A 6,927-nucleotide genomic window follows, 5' to 3' on the forward strand; every position below is an offset into this window, starting at 1 on the left:
ATCACCGTTTTACCACCTATTTCACTGTCCCACAATCTATCTCACCATCTCACGATCTTACTATGTATCTATTTCACTATCTTACGGTCTATCTCACTATCTCACCATTTCACCATCTCACTATCATTTATTCTTATCCCGGGGTCAGAGAGCAAGACGGAGGACACACAAAGCAACTCGCAGACGCGCATCTTCGCATTTCCTCACAGGTGACCGAAGGCGAGGAGGAGGAGGAGGAGACCAATGAGGCAAAGAAAAGGAGAGAAAAAGATAATTGATTGGCGCCATAACCAGACGACAAAGGGAAGGGATCACTCCGCCACATCCCGCCACACAACGCCACGCGGAGAGACGTCACCGGGGAAGGGAAGGATGCTGGGGGAGGAAGAGGTGGAGGAGGGAAGGAAGGATGCTGGGGGAGGTAAAGATGGAGGGAAGGAAGGATGCTGGGGGAGGAAGAGAAGGAGGAGGGAAGGAAGGATGCTGGGGGAGGTAAAGATGGAGGGAAGGAAGGATGCTGGGGGAGGACGAGAAGGAGGGAAGTAAGAATGCTGGTGGAGGTAAAGATGGAGGGAAGGAAGGATGCTGGGGGAGGAAGAGGTGGAGGAGGGAAGGAAGGATGCTGGGGGAGGTAAAGATGGAGGGAAGGAAGGATGCTGGGGGAGGAAGAGGAGGAGGAGGGAAGGAAGGATGCTGGGGGAGGTAAAGATGGAGGGAAGGAAGGATGCTGGGGGAGGAAGAGGAGGAGGAGGGAAGGATGCTGGGGGAGGTAATGATGGAGGGAAGGATGGATGCTGGCGGAGGAAAAGAAGGAGGGAAGGAAGGATGCTGGGGGAGGTAAAGATGGAGGGAAGGAAGGATGCTGGGGGAGGAAGAGAAGGAGGAGGGAAGGAAGGATGCTGGGGGAGGTAAAGAAGGAGGGAAGGAAGGATGCTGGGAAGGTAGAGTTGAAGGAAAGAAACGATGCTGGGGTAAATGTGGAGGGAAGGGAGGATGCTGGGGAGGTAGAGATAGAAGGAAGGATGCTGGGGGAGGTAGAGATGGAGAGAAGGAAGGATGATGGGGGAGGTAGAGATGGAGGAGGAGGCAGGGAGACAATCACCTTATTTGACCTTCTAAGGGTGAAGAGGAGGACAGTGGGTGGGAGTGGAAGGTCACCAGACGAATTGCACCTCATTTTGACGAAGGAGGAGAAGATGAAGAAGAAGAAGAAGAAGAAGAAGAAGAAGAAGAAGAAGAAGAAGAAGAAGAAGAAGAAGAAGAAGAAGAAGAAGAAGACAAAGAAGAAGAAGAAGACGAAGAAAAAGAAGAAGAAGAAGAAGAAGAAGAAGAAGAAAGAAAGAAAAAACAAAGAAAGGAAAAAAGAAAAAAAGAAATTGAAGGAAGAAATAGAAAAAGAGAAAGCAGAACACACACACACACACACACACACACACACACACACACACACACACACACACACACACACACACACACACACACACACACACACACACACACACACACACACACACACACACACACACACACACACACACACACACACACACACACACACACACACACACACCGCTTTGGTAGCTCAATCGGTTAGAGCGCCGCGCTGCCAGGCTTCACGGCCAAACAGGCGGCGGTTCGAGCCCCGCTCAGGTCGGATCCTTTCCGTTGACTAGGAGTGGTTACTGTCCCCCCTTGAGCAAGGGGGATGAGGTGTGTGGTGTGTGAGGTCCTGGTAGTACCCAGAGATCGACATAATGAGCACTTGCTCACGTCGTGAGGGTACCTGCTGGCGAAAGCGAGTCCAACTCGTGATCAGGCCGTGGTGAATTACACACACACACACACACACACACACACACACACACACACACACACACACACACACACACTAAAACAAAACAGGAATTCTCAACAGCACACACATCTGTATTTGCTGCCCGCATTTCCGCCCTTCCCTCTTCCCCTCTCGGCCTAAATGCTCCCTTATAATATTATGATCCCGCACGTGGCCTGTGTAAATGGCCAGAGAATAATGAATTACTGAAGAATAGTTTAGTCTGAGCACACACACACACACACACACACACACACACACACACACACACACACACGCAAGTAAAATAAGCGTATAAATAAAAAGTCTTAGGTGTTGTCATTCCCAATTTCACTTTCATTTTCCTCCTCAACCCCCGCCAGGTATGAGCGTGGCCTCGCCGTGAACACAGGTGACAAGGCTTTACCTGTTACGCAGAGGATTAATTATTTGAGTCGGCAAGAATTCCACCTCAGTTGCTAATTTTCCTATCACGTCTGTGCCATAAAGTTTTTTTTTCTCTCTCTCTCTCTCTCTCTCTCTCTCTCTCTCTCTCTCTCTCTCTCTCTCTCTCTCTCTCTCTCTCTCTCTCTCTCTCTCTCTCTCTCTCTCTCTCTCTCTCTCTCTCTCTCTCTCTCTCTCTCTCTCTCTCTCTCTCTCTCTCTCTCTCTCTCTCTCACACACACACACACACACACATTCAGAAATTGCGTTTCTAATATAAAAGAAAAAGTAAATAAAAAGACAAATGAGTTTTACGCAAAAAAAAAATATATATATATGATGATGATACCTATTATCGTCGCTATGTAGGGCGGTAGGGCAATGAAATGACCATTCTCGTTGACGCGCGATATTATGTGGTCAAACCTGTCAACAGCAACATATGCCTTCGGGAGCACAGTAATGAAACTCAGAACGCCCGTGTCTCTGAGCAGTACACCAGGTAGTTAAGCACACCTAACTTAACATCTAACATCCAACACTGTATGTCTCTTAACAATAGTACAGTGTATAAGTAGGTAAGTAGACAAAACATTTACCTACTTTCCTTTTTCCTTTTTCCTGCTTCCTTACTTCCTTACTTATACTTTCCTTTTTCATTTACCGCCAATCATTCGTTTCACCTTCTGGCGGTAACAATGACAATGAAGATAAGTTTGATAATAGTAGTAGTAGTAGTAATAGTAGTAGTAGTAGTAGTAGTAGTAGTAGCAATGACAATAATGAAAATGATAATAATAAAAAAAATAATAATAGTAATAATAGCACGCTTCCATTTATACTTTTCTACGACGGGGAGAAAATCATTTGGAAGGTTCACATTTTGTTATGAATGGGTAATGCCTGAAGGTAGGGGTGGAGTGGAAGGCTGTGATGGAGCGATGGAGGGAAGAAATGAGGAGGGCGAAGGGAGGAGGAGGGCATAGTGAGTGGAAGAGGAGAGAAGGGAAGATAAGGAAAGGTAGGAAGGTGGAGGAGGTTATGGTTGATGAGAAAAGGAAGAAAGAGAGGAAAGAAAGTGATGGTGAAGGTGAGATTGAGTTGAGAGGTGATAAATAGAAGGAAAGAGGGAAGGAAGGAAGGAGAAGAGGAAAGAAGGAATCAAGGAAGGAAGGAAGGAAGAAGAAAGGAATGGTAGAAAACATGTAGGTGAGGAATAAAAAAAATAAGAAAAAAAGAAACAGAGGAAGGATATTGGTGAGAAAGGAAGTTTGTAGGAAGGAAGGATGGAAGGCAGAAAGGAAGGAAGGAAGGAAGGGGGAAGAAAGGAATGGTAGAAAGCATGCAGGTAAGGAATAAAAAAAAAGAAACAAAGGAAGGATGCTTATGAAAAAGGAAGTTTGTAGGAAGGAAGGATGGAAGGAAGAAAGGAAGGAAGAAGGGAAGGAAGGTCAGAAGATGAGATACGGAGGGAAAAGATACGAGGGAAAAGACTGAAAAAAAGGACGAAAAGGGAAATGGTGGAAGAGTATAAGAAGAAAAAGAGAAAGGGAGGGGAAAAGAAAGAAAAGAAGTATAGGAACAAACTCATAAAAAAGGTGAATATAAGAAAAAGAAGTATATGGAAAGAAACACGAAATGACGAGAAGTTGAATGAATAATGAAAATAAGAAAAGTCGGAATAAACATAAGTAAAACACTGACAGGGGAAACAGAAAGGAAGGGGAGAAGAGAAAGATAAGCAAATAAGGTAAAAAATGAACGTAGAGTAAAACCATAAAAAGGAAAAAGAAGGAGAGGAAGAGAAGGAAAAATTATAGAGGTGTGCTGAAAGTGAGATAGAAGAAAGGGAAGAATAGAAAAAGAAAAGGGACAAGGAAGAACAGAAGGACGAGAAGGACAGAGCACGAAAAGGGAAATGGAAAAGTAAGCAAAGAAATAATAGTAGATATGTATGACGAAGGAAAATAGAAGGGAAAACGAAAGAAAAAGTAAATGAGAAAAGGAGAGAGAAAGGAAGGGGTAGGAAAACGAAAAAGAGGAGGCAGGACAGAAGAGAAGGGAGGGGAGGTAGCCTAGTTGTGATGACTGTGGTGGTCGTGGTGGAAGGGAAAGAAGAGGAGGTAAAAAAAAAAAGATAAAAAAATGATGCAACAGGAGGCAGTGATGTTGGTGGCGGTGATGTAGGTTACAGAATGTTATGAAAAGAATAATGGAAAGAGGCAGAAGAAAGTATAAGAAGAGATAGATAGAAAGGGCTCTAGGTGATGATAATGGCGGTGGTGGTGATTGTGGTAGTGGTGGTGGTGGTAACAGATGAAACATTGAAACTATAGAAATGGAAAGACGAAAATGGGAGAGAGATAAGGTTGGGGGGGGGGGGGAGGTGCGTGATGGTAATGGTGGTGGTGGTGGTGGTGGTACTATAAAGGGAAAAGATGAAAATGGTAACAAGATAAGGTTGGGGGAGAGGTACGTGGTGATGACGGTGGTGAATGGTGATGATAGTGTAGAAAATTAAGAAGAAGGATGATAGAAAAGAACATTGAAAGTATAGAAAGGACGGAAGGAAAGCTGGTGATAGGTGTGGTTGTTGATGTCGTTGTTGTTGTTGTTGTTGTTGTTGGTGGTGGTGGTGGTGATGAAGAAAAAGATAACTAAGAAAAAGGATGATAAAAAGGAACACCGGATGGAAGGGAAGCATAGGATGGAGGTATAGAAGGGGGAGGAGGGAAGGGGAGGTTGTGGTGGTGGTGGTATTGGTCCTGGTAGCGGTGGTAGTGGTAGGGCTGGTGCTGGTGGTGGTAGGGGTGGTGGTGGTGGTGGTCTTAATGCTAGTGGTGGTGCTGGTAGTGGTGGTAGTGGTAGGGCTGGTGCTGGTGGTGGTAGGGGTGGTGGTGGTGGAGGTAGGATGGTGGAAGTGGTGGTGGTGGTCGTAGTGGTGTCGGGGGTGGTCGTCATAATGGTGGTGGTGGTGGTGCTGGCGGCAGCATACGTCTCGCCACCAGCCGGCCAGCCGTGCCTCGCCGTGGCCAGCCGTGCACCAGCTGTGAGACGCAGGACGAACGGCGCCGCGCATTTGTTATTGATCCCCATGGCACCCGGCGTATTTTTCCCCCAGGGTGAACAGGGTTCGCTCGCCTCCTTCCCTCCCCTCGCCATCGGTATTGGACGGCGACCAAAAAATAATATATGAATAAAAGTATAACAAAATGACTACGGGAATGATCTGAGGGTGAAGTGAGCGGGGGAGGAAAAGAGCTGTGTGTGTGTGTGTGTGTGTGTGTGTGTGTGTGTGTGTGTGTGTGTGTGTGTGTGTTATTCACCCACGGTCTGATCACATGTTGGACTCGTGATCGCCAGCCAGTCTCTTTTTGAGCTCGGAGGACCGGTCTATGTGTACTACCTGCTGCCGGCACCTCCCCCCTCCCTTCCCCCAATCCCCCTTACTTACGGGGGACAGTAACCGCTCTTGTCAGCGAGAAACCTTTAGACACTTTAGTGGCTGAGCGTGACTCGAACCTCGGCCTGTCGGGTGACGGGCCAAGGTGGTATCCACTGAGCTATGAAGCGGTGTGTGTGTGTGTGTGTGTGTGTGTGTGACTAGTTGTCTATACCTAACAGTAATATACAGAAGTATTCTGTGCTCGTTTGTCTCCATATTAGTCTAATATTATCAAATTAGACTTCGAATTCATGAATATATGTGGCTTGGACTCTACTTTTCTGGGTGACTCAATGTGTCAGTACATGTATAGCGAAACCCTCATCCAGGGATAATAGCAAAGACTGAAGCTGAGTGTTCTGTGGCATCCATCCTTGAGTTGCGTAATCTCTGCTGAGGCTCTTTGGTTGAAAGCATTGAAGTAATGCAAAAGAGAGTCATCATCATAAAAGTGGATAGAACATTGTTTTTGTAAAGACGAGCATCAATGATCAACAGAAAGGGAGCCCTGCGGAACACCGTTATTGTGTGTGTGTGTGTGTGTGTGTGTGTGTGTGTGTGTGTAATTCACCTCTTGGTCTGCTGCGGGTCTCTCGAGACAGCCAGCCGTTCCCCGACGGAAGACCACAGAGCTCGTAGTACCGATCTTTGGGTAGGACTGAGATCACAGCACAGTGTGTGTGTATGTGTGTGTGTGTGTGTGTGTGTAGTATGGAGTTTGCTGTGGGTAGTAAGATCTTTAGAAAGCATTCTGAATGCCAAGAGAACACTGAGAACATGGCAGAGTCTTCAGTAGGCTTGCAAGAACCCCTTTCCCTGTATATACCTCATCGTGAGCAGCTTAGCCCCATTGCAGCAAAAGGAAATGGGTGAGTTATCGCTACTCCTTGTCTAATATTGTAAGTGGGAGTTATCATAGCCTTAGATAATGTGGAGGACGAGCTCAATAGTTAAATTAAGGAAGTATGCAGTGCCTTCTGTTGAGAGGGACACAGTATTGCAGTCTGTCGCAGGTCTCCAGCTATCCACTACCCACCAATCTCGTTTTGGTCAGACTATAGTAAGACTCACCTTAAAGTGCGGCGGTGTCGGTGCCCTTTGGGGAATATACGGGAGTACGGCGTTGCCACGTTTTTAATCCCACGTTGGTTGCCTTTTTTTTTTAGCAACACTAAAATATGTATGCCACATTTCTTTATATGCTTATAAATATCTTATCCATAAT

This window comes from Eriocheir sinensis, chromosome 21 (genome assembly GCF_024679095.1).
Source record: "Eriocheir sinensis breed Jianghai 21 chromosome 21, ASM2467909v1, whole genome shotgun sequence".
In the NCBI taxonomy this organism is placed as follows: domain Eukaryota; kingdom Metazoa; phylum Arthropoda; class Malacostraca; order Decapoda; family Varunidae; genus Eriocheir; species Eriocheir sinensis.